General features: G+C 33.6%; 1 long non-coding RNA gene across 1 annotated transcript in view; it reads left to right on the top strand.

The window, feature by feature from the left end:
• Nucleotides 1-16,764, top strand: part of LOC144318787 (uncharacterized) — a 307,911-nt gene extending 291,147 nt beyond the window's left edge. Inside the window, exons 3-4 of the long non-coding RNA XR_013384804.1 lie at nt 2,571-2,746; nt 16,644-16,764. This is a non-coding gene — a long non-coding RNA (uncharacterized LOC144318787). The remainder of the gene's footprint in view (nt 1-2,570; nt 2,747-16,643) is intronic.
• The last annotated feature ends 683 nt before the right edge of the window (nt 16,765-17,447 follow it).

The following is a 17,447-nucleotide window of genomic DNA, read 5'->3' as shown; positions in this document are numbered from 1 at the left end:
GAGAAATAGTTGTTTGATTAGTAGTTGGACCAACAGAAATGAAGGGCATGATCCTTCTAGGGAATCTCTTAGTAAGCTGTCTCTAATTTCAATAGATGCTGGGAAAATAGTTATATAGTGTTTTTGTTTTGTTTTGTTTGTTTGTTTGTTTGTTTGTTTGTTTTTCCCTGTCTGGAGGAAAGCACACTCTAGCAATAAAGAAGGTTCAGGAATAGCTATTGGGTCAGCAACACCAACAATGTTTAACTCACTTCAAAATCTTTATATATTCTCTCTTTTTTTTTTCTTGTCATTTTTCTGGCTAAAATTTTTAGTATGTGATTGAACAGAAGCAGTAACAGTTTACATCCATGACCTTTTAACTGGACTTAAAAGGAAATATTCTCATATTTTACATTTGAATATGGAATTTACTATAAGTTTTGGGAAGGTAGCTTTTGCATATTAAGAACAGTAGTTAAGAAAATTCAATTCACTTTCTAGATTATATTTTCTGTTTCTATTGAGATAATAACATGTTGTTCTTTCTTTAATTTGTTTAATGTGGTATAAACTATACTAAAAGTTCTTAGTCTAATACCATCATTGAATTCCTGGAAAATTACTTGAATTTTGGGAGAAGGACTCCAATTGGTTATGATACATTGATGAACTTATTAATATTTTGTTTATAATTTATGTAAAACTTATTAGAAAGTTGTCTGCAATGGTCCTTTTTTATAGTATCCTTGTAAGATAATAGTGTTGACACTTTAATAGTGTCCTAAAAGGAAATGAAAACCTTTTTCTCTGTTGTATTTTACTTGAACTTTGCATGAGAATTATCTGTTTTTGGAAGGTTTGTTGAAATGTTCACTTAAACCTTTTAGATCTAGTGTCACATGTTTTTTGTATGGGTTTTTCCATGGATCTATTTAGTTTCTCTGCTAATTTTTAAGTCATTTTTGGCATGGTACATTTTATATAATTACAGAAAACTCTTCAACTCATTACAGAGTTTAATTTTATTGCCATAAATTTTTATATAGAGAGACTCTGTACTGCATCTGGAGATAAGTCTTTTCTTCATTTTTTATCTTGTTTTGTGTGTGTATCTTCATTTGACTAGTCTTTTCAAAAACCCTGCCCTTAATTTTAAAAAAATTTTTACATCATACCTGTGATAGGCAGAATATATTGGTCCCCCTAAAGATTAGTCCTTGTCCTAATCTCTAGAACTTGTGAACCTGTTGTTACATGACAAGGTGGGTAAGGTTGTAGATGAAATTAAGTTTTTAAATCATCTGACCTTAAAAGAAGGCTGTTATCTTGCATTATCTAGTGGGCCCAATTAATCACAAGGGTCCTTAGAAGTGTCATGAAGCAATATGAGAAGGACTTGACTGGCCATTGTTGGCTTTCAATATGAAAGGAAGCCACAAGTCAAGGAATGTGGTAGCCTATAGAAACTGGAGAAGGCAGGGAAATGGATTTTCCCCTAGAACATCTGTAAGAAATGCAGCTTCCCTGACACCTTGATTTTAGCTCATTAATACACATTTCAGACTTCTGACCTTCAAAGCAGTAGGATAATAAATCTATTTTTTTCAAGTTACTAACATTGTGATTATTTCTTATAGCAGCAATAGGAATTTGCTGTTTTGTTTTCTGTAACGGGGCTATTGTACTCTTAACATATGTCAAAGTGGCTTTGGAATTGGGCAGTGGGCAGAGGCTGAAAGAATTTTGAAGAAGACAGGATGAACCTGGACTGCCTTGAAGAGACTGCTAATAGAAATATAGATGTTAACAATTCTGCTTGTGAGGGCTCAGAAGGAAGGGAAGAAAATGGTAGAGAAAACATACATTATTTTAGAAAACACTTAAATCAGCATGTACAGACTATTAGGAGAAATAGAACATTGAAGGCTCCACCGGTGAGGATTCAGATGGAAGCAAGAGGAGCATGTTATTGGAAACAGGAGGAAAGTGGATTCTTTTAGTGGCAGAAACTTAGCCAAATTGTGGTCTGAGGCTATGTGAAAAGCAAAGCTTGTCAATGATGAACTTGGATATTTAGCTGTGGAGACTTCCAAGCAGAGTTGAAGGTGAAACCTAGTTGCTTATAATGCAGGAGGAATGCCTTAGGTTGCACTTCTTCCAGAATCTCAATTGGTAAACATCCCACTCTCCAACCACTGCCTACTTTCTTTTTTATCCTATTCCTTCCTCTCATGCCCTGACTATAACTTATTTTAAGTCCTACTTGATTCTACAATTCATTGATTTTCACCATTCCACACCTCTCTTTGATATTTCTAGAACTGAAATAAATGAGAACTTTGACATCTTGAATGTCAGTTTGCTATTTTTAATGGCATATCATCTTCCTCCAAAAGATTGGGAGGTAGAAGGTAAAAAGAAAATGAAAGAAGTCCTAAATCCAACCACAATAAGATCTCTAATGTAATGTTGTATTTGGCCATAATGAAAGATTTAAAGAAACTAAAAGAAAAATCTGAGTATCCTGCATTTTAAATCCCATTTTACCGATAACTCTGTTTTCTTTTATCATTTGCGATTACATGCAGCATAAAAACCTTTATAAGAGGATCAAAGTAAAGGAAATGGTTGGAAAAATTCTGCCATTCTTCTAATCATCACACATCTTGTGGAAAATTAATTTATTCATTCCAGCATGCATTGAACATATGTATTAAGCATCTATTTTCTGTCAAGCACTAAGATTGAAGCCGAGGATTCAAAGGTGAGCAAAAGGCAGATAAAAACAATTGCCAAATATAGTTATTAGAATAAAAATAATTTATAAATAAATGGATAGTGTATTTTCTGTGCACATATTTGTTAAAACAAAAGACACTGATTATGTCCCTAGTGGGTCCCTTCAAAACACATCTGTAAGAGCATTGATAGTAAATTCCAAGTTGAATTATTTAACTATAATGTACTTAGAGGAACTTTAGGGAGACAGGGCAGAAAGAACTGAGAATCCAAAGATTATATCTATGGTAGCAAAAGTTTCACTAAACCCTCAAAATGATTTCGAGAAACAAATATTTATACTTATCCATACCACCTTCACCTGTAGATCATCTGTGTTTCCATCCCATCGTGCCTTCACTATTCTGGATTCTGAGCTGGATTCTAAGGCAAATCGTTCTTATGGGAGAGAGGAAATAGCAATGTTAAACAAGCCAATGGTTCTTAAACCATTTACTCACACATAGCTTATATTCTACTCACAGACCATTGGCCATAGCAAATCAGATGGCCAACCTAATGTCAATGTGTGAGGGGAAATATGTCTCTTGAAAGAGGAGAGAAAATACTTGGGGACAACAAATTGATGTTTATTTAAATAAGATGTAAGTGGTTCTTTGAAAAGAGTAGAAGATTGAGGAAAAAAAAAAGAGAGACCATACACAGAAAATAAATTCATCAGTGTTTTAGAAATTCTAATTGGTATTGAACTTATATGGCTAAAGAGGAAGACTAGTATATATATACATATATATATATATATGTATATATATATATATATATATATTGGAAGACTAGTATATTGAACAGGGTTAAGTAACAGACAACAGAATATAATCTTATTAATCAGAAGAACACTTTTTACACCAACAAATAGAAACTCACAAAATTATTGAAAAGGCTAGGAATTGGTTCTAGGCTAAAATTAAGGTATGATTTCTAGGCTCAAAGCTGATCTACTGCAGTCATTAAATTTATCTCTGCCTTTACAGAAAGCTGACAATCCTGGGAGCTGGTGTCACCACCACTGTTTGCAAAACATACTACCTCTGCATTAGAAATGCCAGGAAAGGGATCCCTGGGTGGTGCAGCAGTTTAGGGCTGCCTTTGGCCCAGGGCGCGATCCTGGAGACCTGGGATCGAATCCCACATCAGTCTCCTGGTGCATGGAGCCTGCTTCTCCCTCTGCCTGTGTCTCTGCCTCTCTCTCTCTCTCTCTGTGTGACTATCATAAATAAATAAAAATTAAAAAAAAAAAGAAATGCCAGGAAAATAAGCTGCAAATTGAGAAGTTGCTAATAGAGTTCTAGAGCCATTCTTATATCTGCTATATTCTATGCCAGCGAAATAAGTGTTGCATTCCCTATCTATCTTAAATAACTTCTTTAGGGATCAAAGTTTACACAGGGCATTTATTAATGGGATATAAGTCACACTGAGAAACCTAGCTATAAGAGAATCTGGCCTTTTTTGGTAATATAAAGGCTTTATCTAGTCTTTATAATAATTATGCTATTTTATTATAGTGTTCTTTTGACTTAGACATTAATCACACAAATAAAGAGAAACAAAATTTAATTAGAAATTGGATAAACATCACATTTGTTATATATTGTCTTTTTGCAGAAGTGTGGTATTTTAGGTAAAAAAAAAAATTTAGAGTCCTAAGAATTTAATTAAAGATATTCATTTCTAAGGCTGATGAGAAAAAAAAATTAGCAATGATTTACATTTAATCAGGTCTCATTAAAAGAGAAAACATGCTAATTAACATTTGACAGAAATTGATAAAATTAAGAATATTTTTGTTTACCTATTCATTTTTTTTAATTTAGCACTTTTTTTCTACACATTTTGTTTAAAGAAAGAAAGAAAGAAAAGAAAACTACAGGGAAGTTGAAAAAATAGTATTTGAATGCCTTATTATCATTTACTGTTAATCAACATATCAACTGTTAAAATACTATTGGCATTCTCTCTTCCCTCCCTACCCCATCCCTCCCTCAGAAAATACATGCTTTATTCTCTGTGTCCCTTCACACATGACTTCTTTTTCTGCAGAACCATTTGAAAGTAAGGTGCACACATCATGACACCTCACCCCTAAATAATTCAACATGAATATCCTAAGAAAAAGGACATTTTTCTACATAACCACAATACCATTAACATATCCACAAATTTTAACATTGGCCCAATGGGGAAATGTAACTTTCAGCTTTCTCTGCACTAAAAAAAAGAAGTTGGAATGGATGTTTACTGAACCCAGGCACATTATCTTCCATTTTTAAGTTCAAGAACTGCCTTCCCTTATATAGGGCTTGACTTTGATGTCTAAAGCTGTCACTATCCTGTCAGTCCCTGAAGGTGAATTTTCTACTCAATTCCATTCAAAATCATTTCCCTTCTGGATAGAAATTATCATAAATGTAGCAATTTATTCCTGTTATGCCCTGAGAATAAACTTGGGGTAAGTTGAACTTGTAGTTCCAGAGTCAGTCTCTGACAGAACACATCTGCTTGGTGTCAGCAGCTGTGGCTTTGGTCATGGAATTCATTTTCAAAGTGATGAACAGGGAGAAAGTGGGGTGGTTTTGTTTACCTGTCTGGTTTTAATGATGTTCTCAATAAGGATGGGAGGAAATATGCTACAGTTATTGCCTCTGTTACTTCTGTAACTGATTCTGAGGCACATTAACATACAATGAAAATTCAGAAGAAAAAGGCTTTCCTTAAAAAATTCTACTGAGTAAACATAATTCAATTCAGTGCCTTTTGTGCCACTGAGGCACAGAGTCACTACCTAGAACCACAACTGGCTACAACCTCTCCTCATTTCTAGAGAGAGAGCATTAAAAATATACAAAGAGACCTCAACAGACTTTAAGAGCAGCCCAAATGGAGGGAGAGAAAGGCGAGGACTTCTGAAATAGAAAGAAGTAACTCCCTGGGATGATTTCTTCCAAATGATCCTGTCTTTCTTTTGGAGATATCATTACTATAAATCAAACTTGTACATTTCAGTTTTAAAAATGACACAAACTTTTCATCCTTCCCCCAAGGATGAGCATTTCTGGAAGAGTTTAAAGTCCACCATTCGTAGATATTCCTCAAGCTGCCCAACACCTGCAGCTTCCACTGCAGTCTGTAGTGATGAGGAAGCTTCCATTTTGTTAAGCATTCAAAATTAATCAAGATTAGAATTATCACTGTCATTTTTTTCCCTAGGAAGTTTAAAATTCTGAGATAAAAATTTCAGAAGTGTTTAAAATTGACAATAAGGGAAAGTAAGTCGATGAAGAAACCAATCTCCACTGAGGGCTGAGGTAGCATCTATGGGCTTCTCAATCGTTTTGTAAAAAGTCTACAGACTGTTTGATAATATTTTTGATGCATATGTATGAAGGAGCTAATAGATGTTAGTTTAGTATTTATCAAACACTAAGAAATTTTTTTTGGAGAAAGATTCAATTAAATTTGAGCATGTAAGTCTACAAAGAGGGAAGATATATATGCTTAAGAGCAGTAACTATAACAGGAAATGTACATCTATCTTTTTATGTTCTACCTAGTAGGGGGATACCATGATGCTTAAAAGATGGTCTCAAGAAATAAAAGTCATTATGATAGACCTTAGAAAGAAAAATTAACTATTTTTAAAAAGATGATTTAAGAATACATTTGTTGAGGATCTGCTCTGCTCAAACCATTGCATAAAGTATATCTTTATTAAATAATGAAAGAAATTTTCATATATTCTCTAGAAAATAGATACCAACCATCCAACTTAAACTAAAGAGAACTCATGCCAGCTCACTTCCACTCCCATACCTGTTCCACCATCTACCACTCAACTGCTGTGGGTGCATCAATGGCAAAACACCAGTTGATGCATCGAGAAAAGGGCGCTGTTTCCATTATGATTTGACGAGAAAGAAGTATTTTTCATTCTGACTTTGCTTTTACGTCTATGCACTACCATTAGCTAATGTGTGATATTTTTGTCTAGTAATATAGTAGATGTGATGCTTGAATTGTGGACCAAATGGGTACACCCTTTCTAGTCTTATCTTCTGTGGTATCCCAATATAGACCATTCTCTTCCATCTTTCTGAAATTTTCCTCTTTCTTGAACATTCATATTTTCTTACTTACATTCTCTCCTAAACAGCCTTGGTGGAAGGCTTCACATTTGTTTGGAAGGTGCAGGAAATATCAGTAGAAAAATGGAAAAGTGAGACAGAGACAAGAAGGCAATGAGTATAGAATTATGAATAAAGGGTTATAGAGTCTCTCCTATTTTAACAAATTAGAGCTTACTTCTGTTGAGAAAACTCTGAAAGGCAGTGTAGATTCATCAAAGGCAGGGAAGCTGAGCATTTATTTCTATACCAACTGCAGGAGGTATTAATGCCCCAGCTTTTTGGCCAGTCATATCTATGGAAAAAGGCATTTTGCCATTTCAGAGAAAGCACTCAGGCAAATGGATAAAGATACTGGTGCTTGGAAGTTGGCCATTGAAGTTGGGCACCCTGGGGATATGAGTTGGAAAGACTCCATTATTTGTGGCCTCACATATTCTTTTCCCTAGATATTTGCCCCTAGTCTCTTCCTACCTTCTACTTAACCAGTTTCTTCTCAAATTATCACAAATATCATTTCTTTGATGTCATATTCCTTCCTTTATTCTCCATTACACCAACAATGGGTGTTTTACTATTTTGCAGAGAATATTTGGATACATGCTTCATTTTCACTATTAAAAGAAGTGACTTTTAAAAAATAAAAATAAAAAATAAAAGAAGTGACATATATATATATATATATATATATATATATATATATATATATAAAAAAAAACCCAGGGACCTTGTAAACTTATATCTCTTTTAGGGTCTAGTAGAGTGTCTTGAACACAATTGATATTGTAAAGCTTTGTTGAGTTAATTTACTGAATTGAGTGTGTCCTAAAAACCAAATATCACAGGGAAAGAAAATACCAGTATCTTAGCGTGATCTAGCAAAATGTAGTAAGTACATTTACTATTAAAAATACATTTCGTAGTACCAAATGAAGCAAGGATTTCCAAAGAAAAATTCAAAGCACAAAGTGATTTGATATATATTCTTTTTAACCTGATTGATAACGTTTCTTCAGCTTTTTCTCTCAGCCTTTTGTTATCTAGTTTTAAACCCTCAAAGTCCCACTTGTTAAATACATTTTTAGTATTATTTACAAAGATATTATAAATCCCATAGGACTGAAATCACCACAGATGAATCTTTCATTATTCTCATAGCAGTTAATATCTGTTCATCTTTGTCATTCTGAAGGTACTTCCTTTTTACTAATAGCAAAAGATCTCTTTCTCCTGCTCTGTATGCCTTTGTGGTGAATGTGTCTGATGTCATTCTGTCTGTTATTTTCAATTTGCCTGCCTGCGGCATTGCCCTGGGCTCTTTCTTGTTTATGGCCTTATTTCAGATTTGAAGTGCCATCTGCATAAATTTAATTTATTAATATTATTTAAAATAATATTTTAAAATAGGTACTTTTTGCAATAGAAATAGGGAAAAGATCTTGATAGCCAGGTACATTTAGATTGATGGAAAAAGAAATTGAAGAACAGAGAAGGTAAAATTATAGAAGTTTGTTGATTGGCTTTCATTCAGTGGTTAAGAATTTTTCTCTACCACTATTTGAAAGATACACATTTTAATGAAGGATTTTGTAAAGCTGTGGTTCATGAGTTAGCATTCCAGTTGTCTGTGCCTTGTCTTGCCTTTAGTTGTCTAGTATTTTTAGATGATAATTCATGATTGAATGTGGATGGATCTATATATAATAAATAATGCTATTCCATGACATCAAAGATGAATAGTACTGTCATCATGTGCAAATATTTTGCTATCTTTGTCATCATGTGCAAATATTTTGCTAAATTGACTTTATAACCATAGAACTATTCTGATTACCAAATCCCATGTGTATGTTTTGAGGGGATGGGGCAGTTTCTGACACTGTCTGCCTGGAGATAGCATCAGATCCCACAGGTTAAGGGCTCAGTCCTCTTAAGACTGCCCTCCTGCCCTGACTTCAGATGCCAGTCACAAGTCCAGGTTGTCACCTGTACTTCTAACTAGCTATAGGTTGGAGATTCCAACAACTCCCTTTTAGGGCTCAACTTATTTGCTAGAGTGACTGACAGAACTCAGAGCAACATTTTACTTACTAGAATATTAGTTTATTATAAAAAGCTGTAAGTCAGGAACAGCCAGATTGAAGAGATTATATGGGACAAGGTATGGGGAACAGGCACAGAAGCTCTGTGCTCTTTCCAGATCTGTGATTCTATAGCACCTCCACTTGGTCACCAATCCAGAAGTTCTTTCAAACATTCTTTTGTTTTTTTTTTTTTTTTGGAAGTATGAATGCTTAAGTCATTGGACATTGGTGATTAATTCAATCTTCAATCCCGCTCTCCAACCTGGAAATCAGGGGATGGGACTGAAAGTTCTGATCATCTATTCAAGATTGTTTCCTGTGGCAACCAGTCTCCATCCTTAGGTACTTTCTAAAAGTCACTTCATTAACATTAACCCAATTACAAATAACAAGACAGTATTTCACCTTTATGGTTCTGAAGCTATATTTTCATAATTTCAGGAATTCTGGGCTTGCTTCAAAAGACCAGATTTGAATTCTACTTCTCTCACACTTACTGGCTGTGTGGTGTTGGGTAAATTACATAAACTACCTAAACTTCATATTTCTCATTTGGAAAAAGAGTTTTGATTAAATGAGATACTATATTTGAAAATACTTTATAGTACGCTATAACCATACTTTAGAAATCTTGTACTATTTTTACTTGAGATATGGAAATTAAAAATCTCCTTCAGAAGAAAAATACTTAACCTCATCTGATTAGACATCTGATATCTCTTCACAGTTTTGTTGTTGTTGTTGTTGCTTTTAGTACCAAAAAAAGTCTTCCTTTGTCTAATTTAAGTCCACTTGTTGCCTGATAATCTCAGGGGAGAACATTTTATCGCTTAGATTTTACCAGATGAGTACATAAACAAATATACGTGAAGTCCACTAATTCTAGGATGGAGATCATTCCTAGTGGATGGCATCCAGTTCTGCCAAACAAGTAAATATCCAAAGCCTCATTTTGTGGAGTGAGAGCAAACCACCCTATGACTTTAGTTATGAAGACATGCTGTTGAAAATCAATAAAACAGCAGGTTTTTCCTAACCCAACATCTTTTCTGTCAATAAAAGTATACAATTATATGATGGAAAAATATGACATTTAAGGAGATTTCAGTAGAACTAAAGACTATATTCTACCTGCTATATTCGGAGACAGTTTGTAGGTGGCATGCTTAAACCTGCCCCTAAAGACTATTAATTTATTAGGAATGAAAGAGAACAGCTGGGGTCAAGGATAGTTGAGAGCACAGCTGGGTGAACAGCAGTCTTTCACCTCCACTGAGGGTTTGTCTGGTCAGAGCCACCATTTCCCGCCAGTGTGTTTAGCCACTCAGGAATATCCCCCAATTTATCTTCCTGACTTATATTCTGGATTTCTCAGAGCATCTAAAATGCCATCAATTCTGAGAGGAGGGGAATTTTAGAGTGCTAATATTCTGGGAGTATTTTTTGCTTCCGTCTGTGTTGATGCAGTGTTTGCTTCTGCATTGGAGAAACTCTAGGATATTCCTTTATAAATGCATGGGAAGTTCATTCCAAATTTTATTTTCTGTGATGATAGAGGCAGACTAGTCATTTGGGTGACTAATAAGGAAGAGTTGACAGTGGTTCTATTTCTCTGCACCTTAAAAGATAAAATGCCTAAATAGATGCTCATTTTTAGGGAGGGTTGCTTCTGTGATTTTTTTGCTACTATTTTGTGTGAAGTGTATTTTTCTTGTTCATTTTTAAGTGGAAACACTTTATTTTTCATTAGTTTTTCTTTTTCTCTTTATTCATTTTATTGAGGTAAAATCCACATAGTATAAATGTTACCATCTTAGCCATTTTATAGTATACAGTTCAGTAGTTTTTATTGTATTCAAAATGTGGTGCAACCATCATCACTAATTCCAGAACATATTCATCACCTTGAAAAGAAACCCCAAACCCATTATGCAGTCACTCTCCATCTGCCCTTCACCCCAGCTGCTGAAAATCTACTTTCTGTCTCGATTTATTTGGATCATTGGAATTTCTGAGTCATATAATAACTCTATATTTGGCTTTCCTTGGAAAGGCCAAAATGTTTTTACATGAATGTACTGCTTCATACTCTCATCAGTAATGTAATTTTTCCACATTCTCATTAATACTTTCAATTTTCTGGGGTTTGCTTGTTTGTTTAAAACATAGCCATACTGATGGATATAAAGTAATATCTCATTGTGGAATTAATTTGCATTTCCTGGGGGATCCCTGGGTGGCTCAGAGGTTTGGCGCCTGCCTTTGGCCCAGGGTGCCATCCTGGGGTCCCGGGATCGAGTCCTGCGTTGGGCTCCCGGCATGGAGCCTGCTTCTCCCTCTGCCTGTGTCTCTGCCTCTCTCTCTCTCTCCCTCTCTCTATCATGAATAAATAAAAAATAAAAAAATCTTTAATTTGCATTTCCTAATGACTAATAATAGCATTCTGCATCTTTTCATGTGCCCAATGGCCTTTCATATTTCTTCTTTAGTAAAATATCAAAATATCTATCTTTGTCCATTTATTAATTATCTTTTTGTTGTTGAACTGTAACTGTTCTTTATATATTCCGGATACTAGAGCCTTATCAGATACATGACTTGCAAATATTTTCTCCCATTCTGTAGGTTGTCCTTTCATTTTCTTGAAGCACAAAAATTTTTAATCTTTATAAAGTTCAATATATCTAACTTTTGATCCTCATACTTTTGATATCATATTTAAGAAACAGCTAATCCAAAGTCACAAACACTTGCACCTATGTTTCCTTCTAGGTTTTAAGTTTTAGCTGTCACATTTAGATCTTTCATCATTTTGAGTTAATTTTTGTTTATAGTGTGAGGTTGGGGTCAAAGTTTATTCTTTTGCATGTGGATATCCCATTGTTTCATCACCATTTGTTAAAAAGACTATTCTTTCTCAGGGAATGATCTTGACAATCTTGTTGAAAATCAGTGGGTCATAGGTGAATGGGTTTATTTCTGAATTCTTGTGTGTGTACCATTAATTATTATGTTTGTATTTATGCTTTTTTGATTACTTTAACTTTGTATTAGGTTTTTGAAATAGAGATATGTGAATTCTGCAACTTTGTACTTCTTTTTCAAGATTTTTTTTAGCTATTCAGTGTCCCTTGCAATTATGATCAAATTAATTTTTTTCTAGAAAAAAGAAAAGTCAGAATTTTGAGAGATTACATTGAATCTGTAGCTAAATTTAGAGAGTATTGCTATGCTAACAAAATTAGGTCTTCCGGTCAATGAACATATATGTCTTTCCATATTTAGGTCTTCTTCAGTTTCCATTAACAATGTTTTGTAGTTTTTTACATATCTTACATGTACTTAACTAAATTTATTCCTAGATATTTTAATAATTTTGATGTTATTGTAAGGGAATTTTCTTAATTTCATTCATAGATTATTGAATGCATATAGAAATACAATTATTTTTGTATATTTATCTTATATTCTGCAACTTTGCTGAACTTGTGTATTTTAATAGATTTTAAGTGGAGTCCTTAAGCTTTTCTATGTACAAAGATCATGCCATCTGCATGATCCTCAAACCATCGTAATCATCTATTTGTTATACATATTATAAATTTACTTGTTCCTGTCCAATTTAGAGGCCTTCTTATATCTTTTTTTTTTACTTGTTTAATTGCCGTGGGTTGAACTTCGAATACAAAATTGAATAAGAAGAGATGAAGTGGACATTCTTGTGTTGTTCCTGATCTTAAAAGGGAGATTTTTCAGTCTTTTACCCTTTAGTGTGATATTAGCTTTAAGTTTTTCATATATACTCTTTATCAAATTGAGAAAGTTCTTTCTACTCCTAGTTTGTTGATGGCTTCTATCACCAAAGAGCATTGTATTTTGTCAAATAATTTTTCTGTATCTGTTAGATGATCATGTAGGTTCCCCCCCTTTATTCTCTTAATATGATGTATTATATTGAATGATTTTTCCATATTGAACTACCCTTGCATTTCTGGGATAAATCTTACTTGGTCATGTGTTTAATCCTTTTAATATACAGAGGTTATTTGTTTCACTACTGTTTTGCTAATGATTTTTGTGTGTGTATTCATGAGAAATGGTACTCTGTACTTTGCTTTTGTTATATTTGTTTTGGTAATAATAACATTATAGAATGAGTTGGGAGGTATTCCTTTCTTGTGTGTGTGTGTGTGTGTGTTTGGAAAAGTATGGGAAGGATTAGCTAAATGTTTGATAGAATTAACTACTAAAGACATTTTTGGGGGGCCTTTCTTTGTTAGAGGTTTTTTGATCACTGACTCAGTTTTTTACTTGTGGATCTATTTGGATTTTCTGTTTCTCCTTCAGTTTTATAGTTTGTGAATTTTAAAATATTTGTTCATTTCATTTAGGTTACCAAGTTTCTGGTCATATAATGATTCTTATTATTCCCTTGCAATCTTTTAATTTCTGTAAAGATGATAGTATTGTCCCCACTTTAATTCCTGATATTAGTAGTTTAGTCTCTCATTTTTTGTTGGCAATGTAGCTAAAGGTTTGTCAATTTTATTGATTTTATCAAGGAATCAGCTCTTGGTTTCGTTGATGCTATTTTTTTATTCTCCAGCTTATTTATCTATCCTATACTCTTTAATATTTCCTTCCTTCTTGCTTTTGCTTAAATTTATTCTTTTTCAATTTTTTTAAGGTGGAAGTTTATGTTATGGACTTGAGATTTTTCTCATTTTTAATATAGACATTTAAAATTATAATTTTCCTCTAAGCACTGATTTAGCTATTTATCATAAATTTTGATATATTTAGTTGTTATGTGATTCTTCTAAGAATATCTTCTAATTGTCCTTTTGATTTCTTCCTTGTTCTATTTAAGAGTGTTGTTTAATATGCATATATATTTGTGATTTCCCCAAATTTCCTTTTGTTATTGATTTCCAATTTCATTCCATTATGGTTGGAGAACATACTTTATATAATTCTAGTATTTTTATTTTTAGTATTTTTTAAATTTAATTTTTTTAAAGTTTGCTCTACTCCCAATGTGGGGCTTGAACTCACAATTCTGAGATCAAGAGTCATATGCTCTACCAAGTGAGCCAGCCAGGTACCCCCTGATGCTGATATTTTTAAATTTATGAGATTTGTTTTGTGGCTCAACATATGGCTTATTCTGGAGAATGTTCCTTGTACCCTTGAGAAGAGTGTCTATTTTGCAATTGTTGAAAGGAGAATTTTAGATCTGTTAGGTCTAAGTGGTATAAGTGTTGTTCACATTTTGTATTTCTTTGCTGATCTTCAACTAGTTCTGTTCATTATTGAAAGTGAGTTATTGACATCTCTGACTATAACCATTGAACTGGCTATATCTCCCTTCAATTTTGTCAGTTTTGCTTCATTAATATTGTGACCCTGTTGTCATTTTCATTTGTGTTTTCAAGTTCTATGTCTTCTTAATGGATTAACCCTTTCATATAAGGTTTTCTTTGTCTTTCAAGTCAATATTTGTCTTAAAGTTTATATCTGATATTAATATAGCCATGTCAACTGTCTTTTTGTTACTATTTGCGTGGAATATCTTTTTCAATCCTTTTTCTTTCAAATCATTTGTATCTTTGGATTTAAAATGAGTCACTTATGAACAAGTTATTGTTAGATCTTGTGCTTTATTTTTTAAATTCATTTTGGCATTCTATCTGTTAATTGGAGATCTTTTTTTTTTTTTAAGATTTTATTTATTGGTTCATGAGAGACACAGAGAGAGAGAGAAGCAGAGACACAGGCAGAGGGAGAAGCAGGCTCCATGCAGGGAGCCCGTCGTGGGACTCGATCCCAGGTCTCCGGGATCAGGCCCTAGGCTGAAGGCAACGCTAAACTGCTGAGCCAACTGGGCTGCCCAGTTAATTGGAGATTTTAATTCATTTATTGTTAATGTGATTATTGATAAGGAAGAATTTCTGCCATTTTACTATTTGTTTTCTGTGTATTATATAGCTCCTTTGTTTCCACTATGTTCATTACTTTTTTCTTTGGTTAAATAGTTATTGTCCTGTGTATTACTTTAATTCACTTTAATTTCTTTTACTATATATTTTTGAGTTATATCTTAGGGTTGCCCTAGGGATTACAATCAACATGTTAATCTATAACCATCTAATTCAGATTAATAACAACTTTCTTATAATAGTATATATAAGCTTTGCTCCAATATAGCCCTTGCCCTCCTCTTACATTGTTACTATCACAAATACACTAACGTGCTCATTAATATAGATTTAATATTGTTCTATGCTATTTAAAAAAATCACATGTAAAAATGGAGTTACAAAGGAAAATACATAAATATTGACTTTTATAATTACCTATGTAATACTGGTATTCTTTATTTCTTTTTTGAAGATTTGAGTTGCTGTCTATTGTCCTTTTATTTCTACCTGAAGGATTTCCTTTAGCCTTTCTTGCAGAGCAGGTCTACTAGTAACAAATTCTCAATTTTTGCTTCTATGAAAATGTATTAATTTCTTGTTCATTTTTTAAAGACACTTTTCCTGGATATAAAATTTTTAGTTGACAGGTGTTTTATGTTGTTGTTGTTTTGTTTTTTCTTTTAGCACTTTGAACATGCCATCCACTGGCTTCTTATGAAAAATCATTTGTAAGTCTTATTGATGCTTATTGGTGCTTCTCTCTTGCTGTTTTCAGGTTCTCTATCTTTGTTTTTAACAGTTTAATAATGGTGTATCTTAGTGTGGATCATTAAGTTGATCTTACTTGGAGTTTGTGAGCTTACTTGGAGCTTCTTGGATGTGAAGATTAAAGTTTTTCATCAAATTTGAGAAGTTTTGAACATCATGTCTTCAAATAGATTCTCTCTCTTTATCCCTCCTTCCTCTCACTCTCCCTCCATTCTTCCCCCCCCTCTTCATTTTTCTTCTTTTTTTTTTTTTTTTTTGTCTCTTTGTTCCTTTGACTGGATAGTCTCAGTAGATCTATGTTCATGTTTCACTGATTTTTTCTTCTGTCTTCTCAAATCTACCACTGAGCTGGTTTAGTGAATTTTCCACTTCAGTTATTGCAGATATCAACTACAAAACTTCTTTTTTTATATAAATTTATTTTTTATTGGTGTTCAATTTGCCAACTACAAAACTTCTATTTCTACTTCTGAAATTTCTGTCCTCTTATTGATATTCTCTACTTGGTGAGACATATTTACATGGTTTTTCTTTTATTCTCTTCATCATACTTATAACAGTTGCTTTAAAGTAGTTTTCTAATATCCAATGTCTGGGCTTTCTCAGAGACAGTTTCTATTAATTAGTTTTGTTCCTATGTATGGAGCATAGTTTCCACTTTGGTTCAGGGCACATCTTCTTTTTAATATTGTCCCAAACAGTGTACCTATGTAGATCTTGCATCCCACTTGTCTGTGTCTAGTAGGTATTCATCTTTTTAAATACCATTGGGATGAGGGAACATTTTTCTCTTACTCTTTTATCTGGCTCTGCGACCCTCCAAACTGGTAAGATGTAAAGAACTATACACATTTCTGCATCTCCAATACCTAATACTTGAAGAAAAAATAACTGCTAATGTAACTTCTTAGCTTGCAGTGTTCCCCCAACCATTTAATCATATTCTCTATTATTTTGTATAATTTCAGTCCTGGAATGGATACAGAAGGATTAATAGTGGGTAGCAGAACCCTCTCTCTCTGCTTCTAAAAGTGCAAGAATAACTACCTGGATTTTTACTGTTTGGCATGGAGCAGACATTGAGGAGAGGTAAAATAACTTCCTATCCTATTTATTTTCTGTTTCATAAAACATTGCATGCAAAGCTACAAGTATATTTTTCTTAATCCAGCACCTAAAACTGAGTAGCAATTGGAAAGTCTAGACTGAAGTAATAGGTTTTCTATCAGTCTTTATTTTTGGAAGGTGTGAATTTTCATCCTGTTCTGTTGCTTCGTAGGTATTTTAGTGATAAATTGGAAAGGCTGTAGCAGAAGTTCCCAGCCAGATGCACTTTAAGCTGGAAGAAGAGAGTGTGTTCTTTGTGTTCACACGTGTCCTGCAGCCAAAGTGTGCTATCATATTTCTTTAGACTTTTTGATTTTTTTTCCTCCAGCAGGACCAGCCCTGACTGGAAATATTTAACGTTGGTGGACTGTAAAGTGATCAGATTCACTTGACACTATGTAAAACACAAAGCCTTTGGGTTTCATTATTTATGCTGGATATAATGAGCCATATGAGAAAAATAAAATTAACACCTCATCACTGTGGCATGTTTAACACAAAGACAATTAGCAGCACAGGATGTCCAACCTAATCTGAGGTTCTAGCAACACTTAAGGGTTAGTTTTGTTGCTCAATGTGCTTCCCAGGAGTTGTGGACTGAAATTTCTGCATGGTTAGGTCTAGAGCATGAACAATCAGGGGGATGAAGGCTCTGGATATGTTGT

Source organism: Canis aureus, chromosome 1, assembly GCF_053574225.1.
Source record: "Canis aureus isolate CA01 chromosome 1, VMU_Caureus_v.1.0, whole genome shotgun sequence".
In the NCBI taxonomy this organism is placed as follows: Eukaryota; Metazoa; Chordata; class Mammalia; order Carnivora; family Canidae; genus Canis; species Canis aureus.
The sequence above is the reverse complement of the archived record's forward strand: the minus strand, read 5'-3'. Positions and strand labels throughout refer to the sequence as shown.